The 13,550-nt window shown below is 33.2% G+C and overlaps 1 protein-coding gene across 1 annotated transcript in view; it reads right to left on the bottom strand.

The window, feature by feature from the left end:
- Positions 1–13,550, bottom strand: part of LOC149805636 (uncharacterized) — a 113,669-nt gene that overhangs the window by 51,218 nt on the left and 48,901 nt on the right. The gene's annotated exons all lie outside the window — the stretch shown is intronic.

Raw genomic sequence — 13,550 nt, 5'->3', positions numbered from 1 at the left:
TATGCACAATACTATGCAATATGGGGATTAAAATATCATTACCATATATACTTGTTCAAATGTCTGGTCCAACAGCAAACAACAGAGATCACGATTTGCTGATGCATAATATGCTGGCAGATCAAGGTCTATTTGTAGTCTATTTATTAATAGCTACAATGGAGAATTTGGGTTCTGAACGAAAAATGATATGAACAAAAATGCTCAGCGATAAATTTTGTCCTTACAATTGAATAATCAGCTGTCAACTCCAACAGTAATTTGATGGCATATTTCCTTTTTATATTCTCTTTTACAATGACACCTTCATTCTTTGGGATTTTAAGTTAACCAGGAATATATTAGAGAATATAAATAGTTTATTTCCAGAAATGAAGAGTTTCAAATGTAAGAAAATATGGATGATATTTTAAGAATAAATACAACACTGTTCTGTACAAGATATAGAATTTATAACTCAGTTTTCTCACTGATACATGCTACTGGGGCTTAAGCCTGATGTCTGGGATTTGCAGTAAGCTTTTCACCTCTTGACCAGCTGTTTTTGCCCACCAAAAATCCAGTTGACCCAGTTGCTACTGAATCAAAACAGGTATAAAAAACCATGTGGAAAAGTTATCGGCAGAAATGAACAATGCAGCTGAATTGTAACAGGTATACTATACGATGTTGAGGAGTTGTCGGCACGAAATAAAAATTGCAATTACTGCATCAAACTGGAAAATATATTTACCATTGTAAACAAGATCTGCACAGAATAATGTGTGATGTGTTACATGCTTGGTCTGACTTCAACAAAATACTGGGACCCAGATACCAAACAATCGGACAGATCATAAATTCAATTCAGAGGTCTGGCACCAGAAGATGAAGGGATTTTTTTTCTTCTCTCCAGCTACTGATGTTAGTTTGACAAAAACAGAGACAACAAGTCACCATGACATGGTATTTACAACAACAGATTTATTAATAAAATGTTTGTTTTAGCGAGAAGTGATAACATTATGGTTATTTCTGTTGATAAAATACCTTATGTGGAAAAAAGTAGGATGGTTTAGAAATGTGATGACAACATTGAGTTCGTTTCAAGTTTATCATATGCAATTTAACACAAGGTATGTATTATGCTATTTTTACAGGTTCTGTGTTGTTATTTCCATATCCATGGCAATAAAGATACAGCTCTAATTGGAATAATAATTAAAATGGATTCAACAGAGTCGAAAGACTATCTGCCTTTAATATGTTTATCTATCTTTGTAAAACAATAGTATATTGCCATTAATTTGAATCCATTTAAATAATGTCAGTTCAAAATGCATTCATCACATTCATTTCCCTTAAACATATTGTACTGTCATCACAATACATTTCAAAGTATAAACTAATGACGCTATCATTTTATCACCAAATTTGGAACTGCATTTTAACTTCAGGTAAAGGTGATCCATGTTGTGCAGATTCGATTTTAAAGCATACAACAGAAGATCTTTGTGGCAGAATTAGATCAAAACCATTTAGTGTTAATAACAACAGTTTCACTTTGACAACATTTACTTGTGTATTAGCTACAGCTGATTGAAAATAACATGGACCCATCTCTGCCATAGTTTAATATGTTGGTAGACCAGGGTGTATGCTGTTTTACTTAAATTATAAGTAAAATACTATATATGGGACCCTAATTGGCAATAATTAACCTGGGTCTGTGTTAATCACAGATTGGTACAGATTTTATACTGCTAAGTATAGGACCCTGATTTACACAAATTAATCTGGGTCTGTGCTAATCACAGACTGGTACAGATTTTATACTGCTAAGTATAGGACCCTGATTTACACAAATTAATCTGGGTCTGTGCTAATCACAGACTGGTACAGATTTTATACTGCTAAGTATAGGACCCTGATTTACACAAATTAATCTGGGTCTGTGCTATTCACAGACAGGTACAGATTTAAAAACCGATAACTACTGTATAATGGCATAATGGCAAATATAGATTTTACAGCAGAAACAAAAACAGCTCACAAATTCATCTGCATTATGACAAGACAATGGACAGAGATCTCTTACATCAACAACAATCAGACCATAGGCTTTATGATTTACATCTGACAAATTACCATATCTGCTAGAGTCTAATATACAACAATAGTGTAACTGTGACTACCATCACAAAGATCTGCTTTCATATATAATATTACCTGTAGATTAGCATCTACTGATATTCTAATGATTTTAAGAAATAACATGGACCCTGATCTGCCAGTATATTATACAATAGCATGGACCATGATTTGTCAGCACAATATATAACACAGACCCTGATTTGTCAGTACATTTTATAACATGGACCCTGATTTGCCAGTACCTTATATAACATGGATTCTGATCTACCTATACATTATGCAATAACATGGACACTAATTTTCCAGTACATTATATAATAAAAGGACACTGATCTGCCACAGCATTATATAACATGGACCCTGATTTATCAGTACATTTTATAACATGGAGTCTTGATCTACCAGTACATTTTAGCATAACATGAACACTGATTTTCCAGTACATTATACAACGGCATCTACACTGATTTGCCAATATATTAAACAACAGCATGGACCCTGATCTTTTAGCACATTAAACAACATTAGGTATGGGTCTACAACTGGTGCTGTCAAATTATGATATATACCAATGGTGCCATACCAGATTCTTTGGAAAGGCATGTGGAACAAGTTGTAGTTTTGTATTGTACTATCTATACTCAATTATAAGATGAACAAAACTGCAAACTGCACACAGATCTGCCATTGCATGATGCACTGGCAGATCTGGGTCTGTGCAGTTTGCTAGGAGTAATCAGTATAATAAACAACATAGATCCTGATCTGCAGATGCATTATGCCTCAGTAGATCAGGATCTTTGTTGTTTTGAGTTTGACTTGACTTATCAAAAGCATTAATTAAATTAAAGAGACGATTTTGTTGTGGCATGCAGCACATAACAATTGAGCTAAGCTGGCACAGCAGTTCTTAAAGGCTGCCAATGCCTGGTCTACAATATTCAAAGCTGACTGCAAGTTATATAAAGGTAAATAAATTTATTGTAGATAACATGTACAATAAGTATGGTCATCATTTTATCATTGGTATGCTTGATAAATTCCATATACTGAGGATACACAAGGAGACCATTGGAAGAGAGACCAAATATCATTCTATTTCATGTTCTAGATGGGAACTAAACCCAAGATTGCAACACAGAAAGCAATAGAAATGTCTCTATCAATGACAGTATATATACATGTACTTTCAGACAGCAAAGTTATATGCTGTTATAAAATAATCCTTGGTCTGACACTTTTTTCATTAAGATATATTTGAAACATTTTACAGACAATTTTCATTTTTTAAAATATTTAGCTTCATCCCTTTTAAACAATATCTAAAATGCATGATCTATGAGGCCCCACCACCATGTGTTTCTGGTCAGCCAAGCACACGTTTTCCATTACTGACCCTAGAACCATCATCCCCACACCTCCAGAAAAAAAATCACACTAAATATACATAACGGTTTTAAAAAATGTGCCTACCCTAATTTGAAAACCACAGCAACAAAAAAACATCGGGGGTGGGGTGGGGAGAGAGCTGAGAATGTGTCAATAATGTTGCCATAACATTTTTGGCAAAGAGAGATAATAAACATTGTACATAACAGACAGTACATGTGTGACTCAAAGAAATTTTTTCGTCTTCAAAATTCATCAAATTTGAGGAATCAGTAAAATAAAACTTAAATGCCACAATTATAGACTGGATGGTCTGACAAGAAAGGGTAGGAAGTATATCTTACACATAAGCTGTGATTGGTCAAGTAAGAGGAACTTACACAAAAGTTGTTTATTTGTAAAAGACATTGTAACACCTAATACAGTATATTATCACTTATAAGTTGAGACCAACTGCAAACTGCATAGACCCAGATCTGTACTGCATAATGTACTGCCAAATATGGGTCAAATCAGTGCAGTTAGGACTAATCAGCAACACAGATCCTGATCTGCAGACACATCATGTGACAGATGATAATGGTCTATGTTTCGTGCAGTTGGACTTGACTTAAAAGTGAGTACCATATTTATTTACTTATGAGTCCAACTGCAAACTGCATAGCCCAGATCTGCTGGTACATAACATACTGGTATATCTAGATCGGTGTAGTTTGTTAGGAGTAATCAGTTGAACAAACTAAACTGACCCTGATCTGCAGGCTCATTATGCACTGACTGACCAGGATCTTTGTTGTCTGCAGTTTGACTGGACTTATAAGCGAGTATATACAGTAAATATGGTACCTATGGGTAGATTGCAGTGTATGAAGTTATGGGCTAATATAAGCCTCTATCTACAGCCAGTTAACATTCCAGGTGTCAAGCTTCACCTGTCAAAGACTGTGCTGTGTAGTTACCAACCAGACAATTATATTCCCAAAATGGAGTAACTATTCTTCCTTGGTGCCAACTTTAGAGTGAGCCTAGGTACAACGTACTTTTTTTTTTACTGATCTGCCTCAGTCTTACTTTTTCATCAATGTTTTATCAAATAATCAAACACTTAATTTAGGAGCTGAGTTGGCAGACAAAAAGCCTAGGCTGTAAAACTCTCTCATTAGATAGCCTGACAAAATTTTAAAAATCCGGGTAAGTAAACATGTGTGTTGTATTTCCTGGTACTTGCCAAGTATTTCCATTGGAGTTGGCAGACTTCAGATTAATAGGGCTTGAAAAATTCACAATCTTGTTGGGATACTATGGGTAATACTGGCTATTATTTAAGTATTCGTTATTAAAAAGAAGTGAAAAGGTTAAGGCACTGCAGGCAGAAAACTATGGGTGCACATAACAGACAGTTCTGAATCGTGTATGAAATAACTGAAATGTGGCTATATAACAGGGATGACCCTGCAAATACGATGCAACTGAATGGCAAAATTTCTAGTCAAATTGAAACCCCAACTCCATCAAATTCTGCCCAAATTATAAAAAAAAAAAATGAAGGTCTTTTTAAAGTATGTTCTCATAACATAATTGCATCCAATCCATGAAGTCTGTCATAAGTTATAAAGTAGAAAGTGAACGCAACATTCCAAGTCCAATAGGGTCCACAGTACTGAAAGGTGCTCCTAATGTAAAGCATCTATTTTAATCTGTCACGTCCTGCAAACATTACTGAGCAGAAACTGAATGATCAAGTCAGAAAATGAATGATCAAGTTTTATGTTGCAAACAATGGGAAAATTAACTTATTCTAGGTATTCTTAATGCAAACAATCAACTTTTATTTCAATCCAGACAATCTTTCAAATGCTACTGAGCAGAAACTGAACTTAAAATGCTGAGACTAACAGCAAAAATCACATCTGACCTTGATATCGTTTATGTTAGGCCTGCTATCAAATTTATTAGAATATATTTATTCCTTCAAAACTTAAGTGCATAAACTGAAGTGGAAAGTTCTATGTCAAACAGGGGACATAACTCCATAAAATTATGCCAGAAACACTGAATTTGAACTAGGTCTTTTTAATGGGCCACCTCTTACCAACTTTGATTTCAATGAACAGAGTTCTTCAGATTTTATTGTGCAGAAATTAAATTCACAACAGAAGGGATGGGACATGAAAGTCTAACATGGATGAAAATATGTCCCTTTCAAAGAAGTGTAAGGGGCATAACAAGACCTAAAAGTTCTGTGATTTAAAAATTACACCTCCATATTAAAAACAATCAGTTATAAAGGACAAAATGACGACAAACTTTCTTTTCTTTATCTCTATATAATGAACACCTATCCACAAATAAGTGACAACAACCATGGTCCCTGGAAATTTTTTTGTAGACTGGTTTAACTGTCATTTAAAAAAAAACTGAATGTTTCATCAAAACCATGTAAGCACCAGTCAGGTAAATACATGTATCAGATCAGAACTTCACTGCCATTAGTCAATATAAGACAATATTGCTATCAACATAGTTACCAAGGACAAATTTGACACTGATAAAAATGACACACCTTAACATAGTGTAACCCTAACATGCGATTGATACCTATGGACTACTGATCAATACTGGCAAAGGCGCAAAGCATCCCATGATGCACAGGAAGCTTGTCAGATAATCATGCCTAATGTCCATCACCTAGGCAACAGCCACTTGCATTGAATTTATGATTATTGGAATATGTATTATATGATATATCATCTACATATTCAAATAAACTCAACATTATGCAGGAATCTTTATTAAATGTTTAGCATACATTCAACAAATTAATGCTAATTCACATATGTAAGCCATGTTTTAAATAGGACAGAATTGCACAATATTTCCTCTAAATTTTATGAATCCAACCTCCACATCTTAAAAATGGACAAGTGCATACAAATCATGCAGTTGATTTTCTGTGAGCATAATAAACCTGTAACATGTATCTTTATTCATTAAAAGTTGTTTATCACACACACAGACACACACAGGTTGCAAAATACTATAAAGGGTTCTATTCACAGATGCTTTTCTCATTTTCAAAAAATCCCCTCCTGAAAAATTGAAAATCCCCTCATATGTAAATGCTAGAGTGGGAATTCCTCCTCTGTGTGAAGAGCCAGAGAAATCACTGGGTATTTATCATCAAAAAACTATTCTGATCTTTTATACTGCCTTGTGTACCTATGAGTAGACCTGGTTATCCCATATCTGTTAATACATCAATTGGTACACCCTGGCACTAATCCACTTAATACACTTTTTCCATATTTAGCAGCAATTATTATATTCATAAAAATATAAAATTACACATAACATGACTACATTAAAAGATCAATTATTTATCAAATTGAAAGTTCACTCATAACTGAACAAAACAATCTGTCTCTACAATACAAATCAGAAAAAGGAAATAATGATTCTAAGAAGAACAAAATGATGATGAATCGATTGTTTTTAGAAGAATGACATCAAAAGTTTTCAGCTTTATCCTGATACTTTAAAAATGAATTGATGTATAATCAATGACAAACTAATGCTACTCTCTGGTGGACTACACAATGGTGATGTTAAGTATTAAAATATGCTTATTTTCTGGTAATTTTTACGTCGTAACATCATCCCTGTAATGTAATATATATACAATACAATTTGCGCAAAAACTATTAAACAATTTTGCAAAACAATTGACACTTTAATTGCAAGTGAATGAAGATTAGAACTATTTATGTGATATCAGTATACATGTACTATCATTTACACTATCATCCCAAAAAAATCTGTTGCAAGAATTATTCAGATAAATGATCCACAATTACGTTTGCCTGGCTTAATGCAGACCTTTTCATATCTACTAGTAAAAGAGACTCAAAACCTTTCATATGGAGAGAATTGGTATATCTCAACAAGAATGACTTGTTCACTGGATAATTCAGCTTTCATATTGTACCACTGTATAATCCCCAACTTCCTGGGACCCCTCACTGAACCTCTGGGCAGGTCTAGATAATACTGTGATTGGTGTATTTGTAATACCATCCACACTCAAACAGCATCTCTTTCTGAGAGAGACAGTCTATTTGCCTCCTGTGTATTAAAAAGAAACTAATGGAGGAAATGAATTTGCCATGGAATGAGTTGCAAGATACATGTATTTTGACTGAGGTGTTTGAGTGTGATTCTACACAAACCATTCTGACCTCGTATTTTAAGGATTTTACATTCTCTTGGCTTTATCTTTTTCTTTTGTATGACTTTGGTGGTGGTGGGGGTTGCAACAACTTTACCTTTTATCTTTAGTCTCATGCTACACATTTTACTTTTGGTTGATTTCATACACCACAGAAAAAAAACAATAGGACATTTATGTGCTGTAGGTTACAATATTCACAAAAATAAATGCATAGATGGTAATGCCAGATTCTGAGTTTATTCTGACGTATTCCATTTTTTCATGAATTTGTCAAATTTTGAGGAGTCTGAGAGGAACTTTATAGGCCTGATATGATAAAGCTAATGAAAGAATATAATATTTTGATTTAGAAACATATTTTAACCATCTTGATTTGTTTCTTAAAAAGCATAAAATATTATTAATTTCTCAATTCCCAAGCTAACAGTGACCCAATTTACATAATTAAAGATACTGTAGCGATGCCGTGTGTGGTGTGGTTGATTGGCGGATTGTACCTTCTTACAATGTGTCTTTTTTATTCGGTTCTAGTTATCTAGGAGATGATTGCCCTTGGTGTTATTGCCCAATCAAGTAAATATCAATATAAAGTGTGAAACTTATAGATGGGATAAATAGATATCTGAGCAGGTATATAGAACAGAATGAGCCCCTGTACATGAAAAGACAAACAATTTAATCAATTGCATAAACATCTGTAATAATACATTATATTAGGAAGATACACTTCTTTTTGAAATAAATCTTTCACAGAATTTAAAACAGAAATATATTTTTATAAATAACCAATCTGTTTTTAATGATAGAATTGGTTCATCATATAATTGAGTGAACTATCGAAGTCATTGCCTTGTACAACTTCATAACCTGCTTATTCCAGTCCACTCAAACGTCATTGTGGTTGTTCCTCTAGGTCCTTTCGGTTTTTTTCCCTTCTCCAACCTCCCTTAACTGTCTTACCTCTTTTCGGCCCTCAAACATTGTGTGGGTAGGTGGATACATAAGTACATAGATATGTAGATAACTGGATAAGTAGGTACATCAGTACATCAGTGGAGCTATCTCTCCTTTCAAAATAAACACAGAAGCAACCTAAATCTTCTGTCAGATATCCTACGGGGAACAGATCATTACTCCCCTCTCGTCATGTCAGATATTGTCCAATTGGAATTCAAATAGATACCAAAGGCTATCTCATCAAGCTAAACATGGCAGACCATAAACAAACTTGGTTTTATAAGATTAATGTACTTCCTAATGGCTATTCCCTCCTGACTCACATTAACATCACACAAGACATAACAGTTCCATTCTTGTCTCAATTACATAAATGAATGAATGAAATTCATTACATGGCTTAAGTACATTATTTTCAGTGAATACACACATTCAAGTCTTTATCATACATGAAATCATCTAAGATTGGTGAATTGACACATATTCACATAACTCATATCAACTAAAATAATGCATGAAATTGTTAGATTCCTATAACAATCAAGATGACAAATTCAAACAATCAGTCAAACTTATATAAAGAAGATCATTGTATGAATTCAGGTAGATGAGTTTAACACAGTTATGCTCATATTAAGAATATTGATCTACGAATTTAAACAAATACATTTATGCGAATATAAGCAAATAAATTCAAGCAAATCATTATATTGGTATCAATGAATTGCATGAGATTGATGCAAATACCTTGTGCTTTCAAGCATTTTTGCTTCTACCACCTGAATTGTGTCTGTTGTCTTTCCAGACATCTGGTCCCTTGATAAATGTTTTACGAGAAAACTTCTTCTAAATTCAATCTCAGAGTCCCTTATATTTTCACTCCTGTAGGAAACATGCAGACTGAATAGATTTTTTCAATGAGGGCAATTTAACCCCCAGAAATTACGTGTGGGAATCATGCCCTTTATTTAGCATAACCAATCAGGATTAAATATATCTACTGCCTTTTATAACTAGGGCCAGAATTGCAATCAGACTGACTTCTAGATTTCCAAACAACTGATTCTGGATAAACTCAGCTTCTGACAGTTCCGATATAATATTGAAGTTAACATTCCCTTTCTAGTGTGTCTGATGGCTAAATAAATGAAGGCTTAATTAAGAATCTCTTCCTCTCCCATCACAGACATTAGAAATCATTGCAGTATAGCGATTTAACAAGCACCTGTCCCCATAAATCTAATTAATTGTTCTCTGGCCCAAATTAATTTGCTCGTTATAGATTGACAGAAATATCCACCCACATTTTATGGATGATGATAATCTATTTCTAAGACCCTAAAAACGAATCCTGCAATGGTGAAGTTACATCATGACTGTTTGAGAGCAAAGAAACAAATGAGAAATGGTAATTGTCTAGGATTCAATCATTATAAAGCTGAATTTTATGAATTTCATTATAATACTCTTTTTCTTCTAAGATCTCTTAGTCAGGTCTACCAAAGAAAACTATATGTAATGCATTATTATTAGCATACCAGAAGATGGGAAAGAATCTTTTTAAAGTAACTTGTGATAAATTTATTTAATATAGATTATAAAACTGCATCAACTCCTATTATGAACTGCATTACTATAAAGACTTTAGTAAGCATCTCACAAGGTGCATTTTTATCTATTAGGTGTATTGGCAACTGTGCAAGATTTATATTAGTCATCTCACACAAAGCAAAAGAGGATGATAATGGAGATCTTTCATTAACTGATTTTGCAAAAGCATCAAAATCTTTAGAATGGTCCTTGATATATAAAACTTTGATATTCTTCAACTTTGGAGACTCCATTATACAGTAGGTTAACACCTTTTATGCACCTATACAAAGCTGTGTTACCAATATTGGCTTTATATAGCTGGATTTATTTTGCACTTCAAAGGGGAGTGAGACAAGGGGGCCCTCTCTTTCCACACTTGTTTATAATTTGTGTCAAATTGTTTAGCTCTGCTATGAAATACCAAAATAAACGTAACTGGTATAAAAGTCAATAACTCTGCATTTCATTCATCCATTTTTTAAATTAAGATACTTCACTTAAAAATGCTTTTGATCTTGATAAATTTACAGACTGTTCTGGTTTAAAAATTTAATTTTGACAAAAATACAAGCAATTCGTTATGGAAGTCAGCGCGTGTGTTGCAGAGAATTTCTACCAGAAAGAAATTTATACTGTAATCATAAAGGTGATTCAGTTTATTTAGAACTTTTTTTTAAATCTGAGTATACTGTTATCATAAAAGTGATTCAATTTACTTAGAACTTTTTTTTTTTAAATTTGAGTGCAGCTGATACTAGATTAAATTTTAAATGAAAATGAACAGCACATAAAACCTACAGGATAACTGGTGTCTGTACCATCTTTTATATATAGGTACAATTAGCATCATTAAATCACCATCATTTATAGTCTTTATCAATCTTAACCAAAATTTATAATTCAAGTAAATGAAGAATTTTTTTTTTTAGAAAGTTTCTTTGGAATGTAGGAGAGACATGATTATAAGATCCATAATTATAAATCATATTGATAATGAAGGTCTCTGTATCCCATATCTAAAAATATCTTGGTTAGAGATTCTATGAACAACTCATAGGTGGGATAGATACACAAAACTATTCTAGATATGGACTTCATCAGATAGCAAATAAATTCAATTCTTCTAGGAATGATATCTATTTTATTATAGTCTCCTCTGTTGGCAAGCAACCCTACAACTGAAGATATTACTTTCGTTCATGCGCTGTGATTCAATGAAAAAATTAAAGTTGATAATAAAATCGACAAAAACATTCATTAACAGAATGATGTTTCAACATTAAAATTTTAAATAAAAATGATGATTTTGTTTCAACTTCCAGGATTTTGAAGAAGAAAAAAAAAAATTCTTCATATAAATTTTGTTAAGAAATTTAGAATTTTATATGCTATTCTCCAAGATTGAAAATAGAAGATTATCTCAAGTGACACAGTGCAAAAATTTCTGTAAACTATTTCACAATGAATTTTTTTACACAAAGCCTAACTAAACCTACTAAATCAAAACATAATGGAGACCTGTAAAACGTTAGGTAAGCTCTATACAGCCATGATTGTGCTGATGTGCCATTAAACAAAATATAATGGTCCCTCTCTTGTGAAGCCCCTCTTAAGAGATGCCACCCTTCTGACCAGAAGCCACTTTACTCAGTATCAAAACACTACATCTGGAACATTCTGTACCCCTCCCCCAACTGAAGTCATCCCTTTTATAACTGACACCATTTTGGTGCAGAAAGGGGTTGGCTGATAAGTGTGGCTAAATTGCATGTGCATACATACGTACAAAAACAAGTTACATAACATTAATACAAGGATGAATAAATACAAGTACATATTTTGTTCCGAGCCCGTGGCAGAAACAAGTATTATAAGGCATAGGGATATATCAAGGCCTTAATCCTGAGATCAATTCACAAGCCATATTAAATGAATCATTTCCACCCACAATCTGATCAAAACACAAATGTGTTTTTGTATTTATTACATACCCCCTATTTTATGTTTTTAAAATATTTTAGCATATGAAAACAAATGAACTGGGATTTATAAAAAGGTTAATTTTGGTGTGTCAAAGAATACTGATTGGGTATGTATGAGAAAACACCTAAACAGTTTCAATATGGTTGGGTGATGTGAAATACGGATCAAAAATCCATATCAAATGACAGATCAACCACGTAAGATTAAACTTGTGTGTAATAAATGGGCTGTATCACATACATGCTGTGTGAAAACAGAAGGAAAAAACCGGAGTCTTATACAGCCAATGTTTTTAAAGAAAGGATATACTGATTCTTTGACCTGCAACCTGATTTAATAGAATGAAGCATATAAAATGATAAAATAACCAGTCCCTCCGAGGTTTTACAATAGCTACACATTTTGTTTACCTATGTGAGTACAACACATTAATATTCAATCTGCATGCATCAAAGAAATAATCTATAGAATATAAAACCTTTTTTCATTAAAGTCTGCTTGCTTTTGGGCATTTTGAAGTACCACATATGTTTGCTTATAAGTCGATTCAAATTCTAAATAACAAATATCCTGATCTGCCATATCATAGTGTGCCTGCAGATCAGGGTCTATGTTGACTGTTTTACTGATTTCTCCTAACAAATTGCACAGACCCAAATCTGCTGATGCATTATGCAATGGCAGATCTGGGTCTTTACAGTTTGCACTTGGACTCATCTTATAAGCGAGTAGATACAGTATGCAGCACCAGTGTTTTAATTACCCGTTTTATCACAAATCACTCTCTTGCATACTAAGGCAGTCTAATTCAAACAGGATCGCTTCCCAAGATCAATCATGGGTAATGTATCAGCTAGACAACAGATCAGAATTCTGTGCATGGAATCATCGCTGGCTTTTGATAATGTTTACATAAGTTGCTGAAAATCATCAAAGTGAAATATTGCTACACAATGCCTTATGATTCTCTGCACAATTAGTCTTGTAATCAATACAGACAGTGAGAGCAAAATCTCTGACTGGACAAAGTATAGAAAAGAGTCGAATATACATCTATAAAATGATATGTTTATGTGTTCATATAATAAAATGTCTTTATAGTAAATTATGCATAGAAAAAGTAGCAAATCTTCCTTCATTTTGTTTTCTGATTTCTTAAGTTTGCATTACCTATAACAGGAAAGTAGGTAACTTGAAAAGAAAAAGAAAACAACAGGGCACAATGTTTTGGATAATAGTCTCACTATCAGCTTAACAGTCCCATCAG

This window comes from Sinohyriopsis cumingii, chromosome 2, assembly GCF_028554795.1.
Source record: "Sinohyriopsis cumingii isolate HCF-2022 chromosome 2, ASM2855479v2, whole genome shotgun sequence".
NCBI lineage: Eukaryota > Metazoa > Mollusca > Bivalvia > Unionida > Unionidae > Sinohyriopsis > Sinohyriopsis cumingii.
This window is presented reverse-complemented; position numbering and strand designations above follow the sequence as displayed.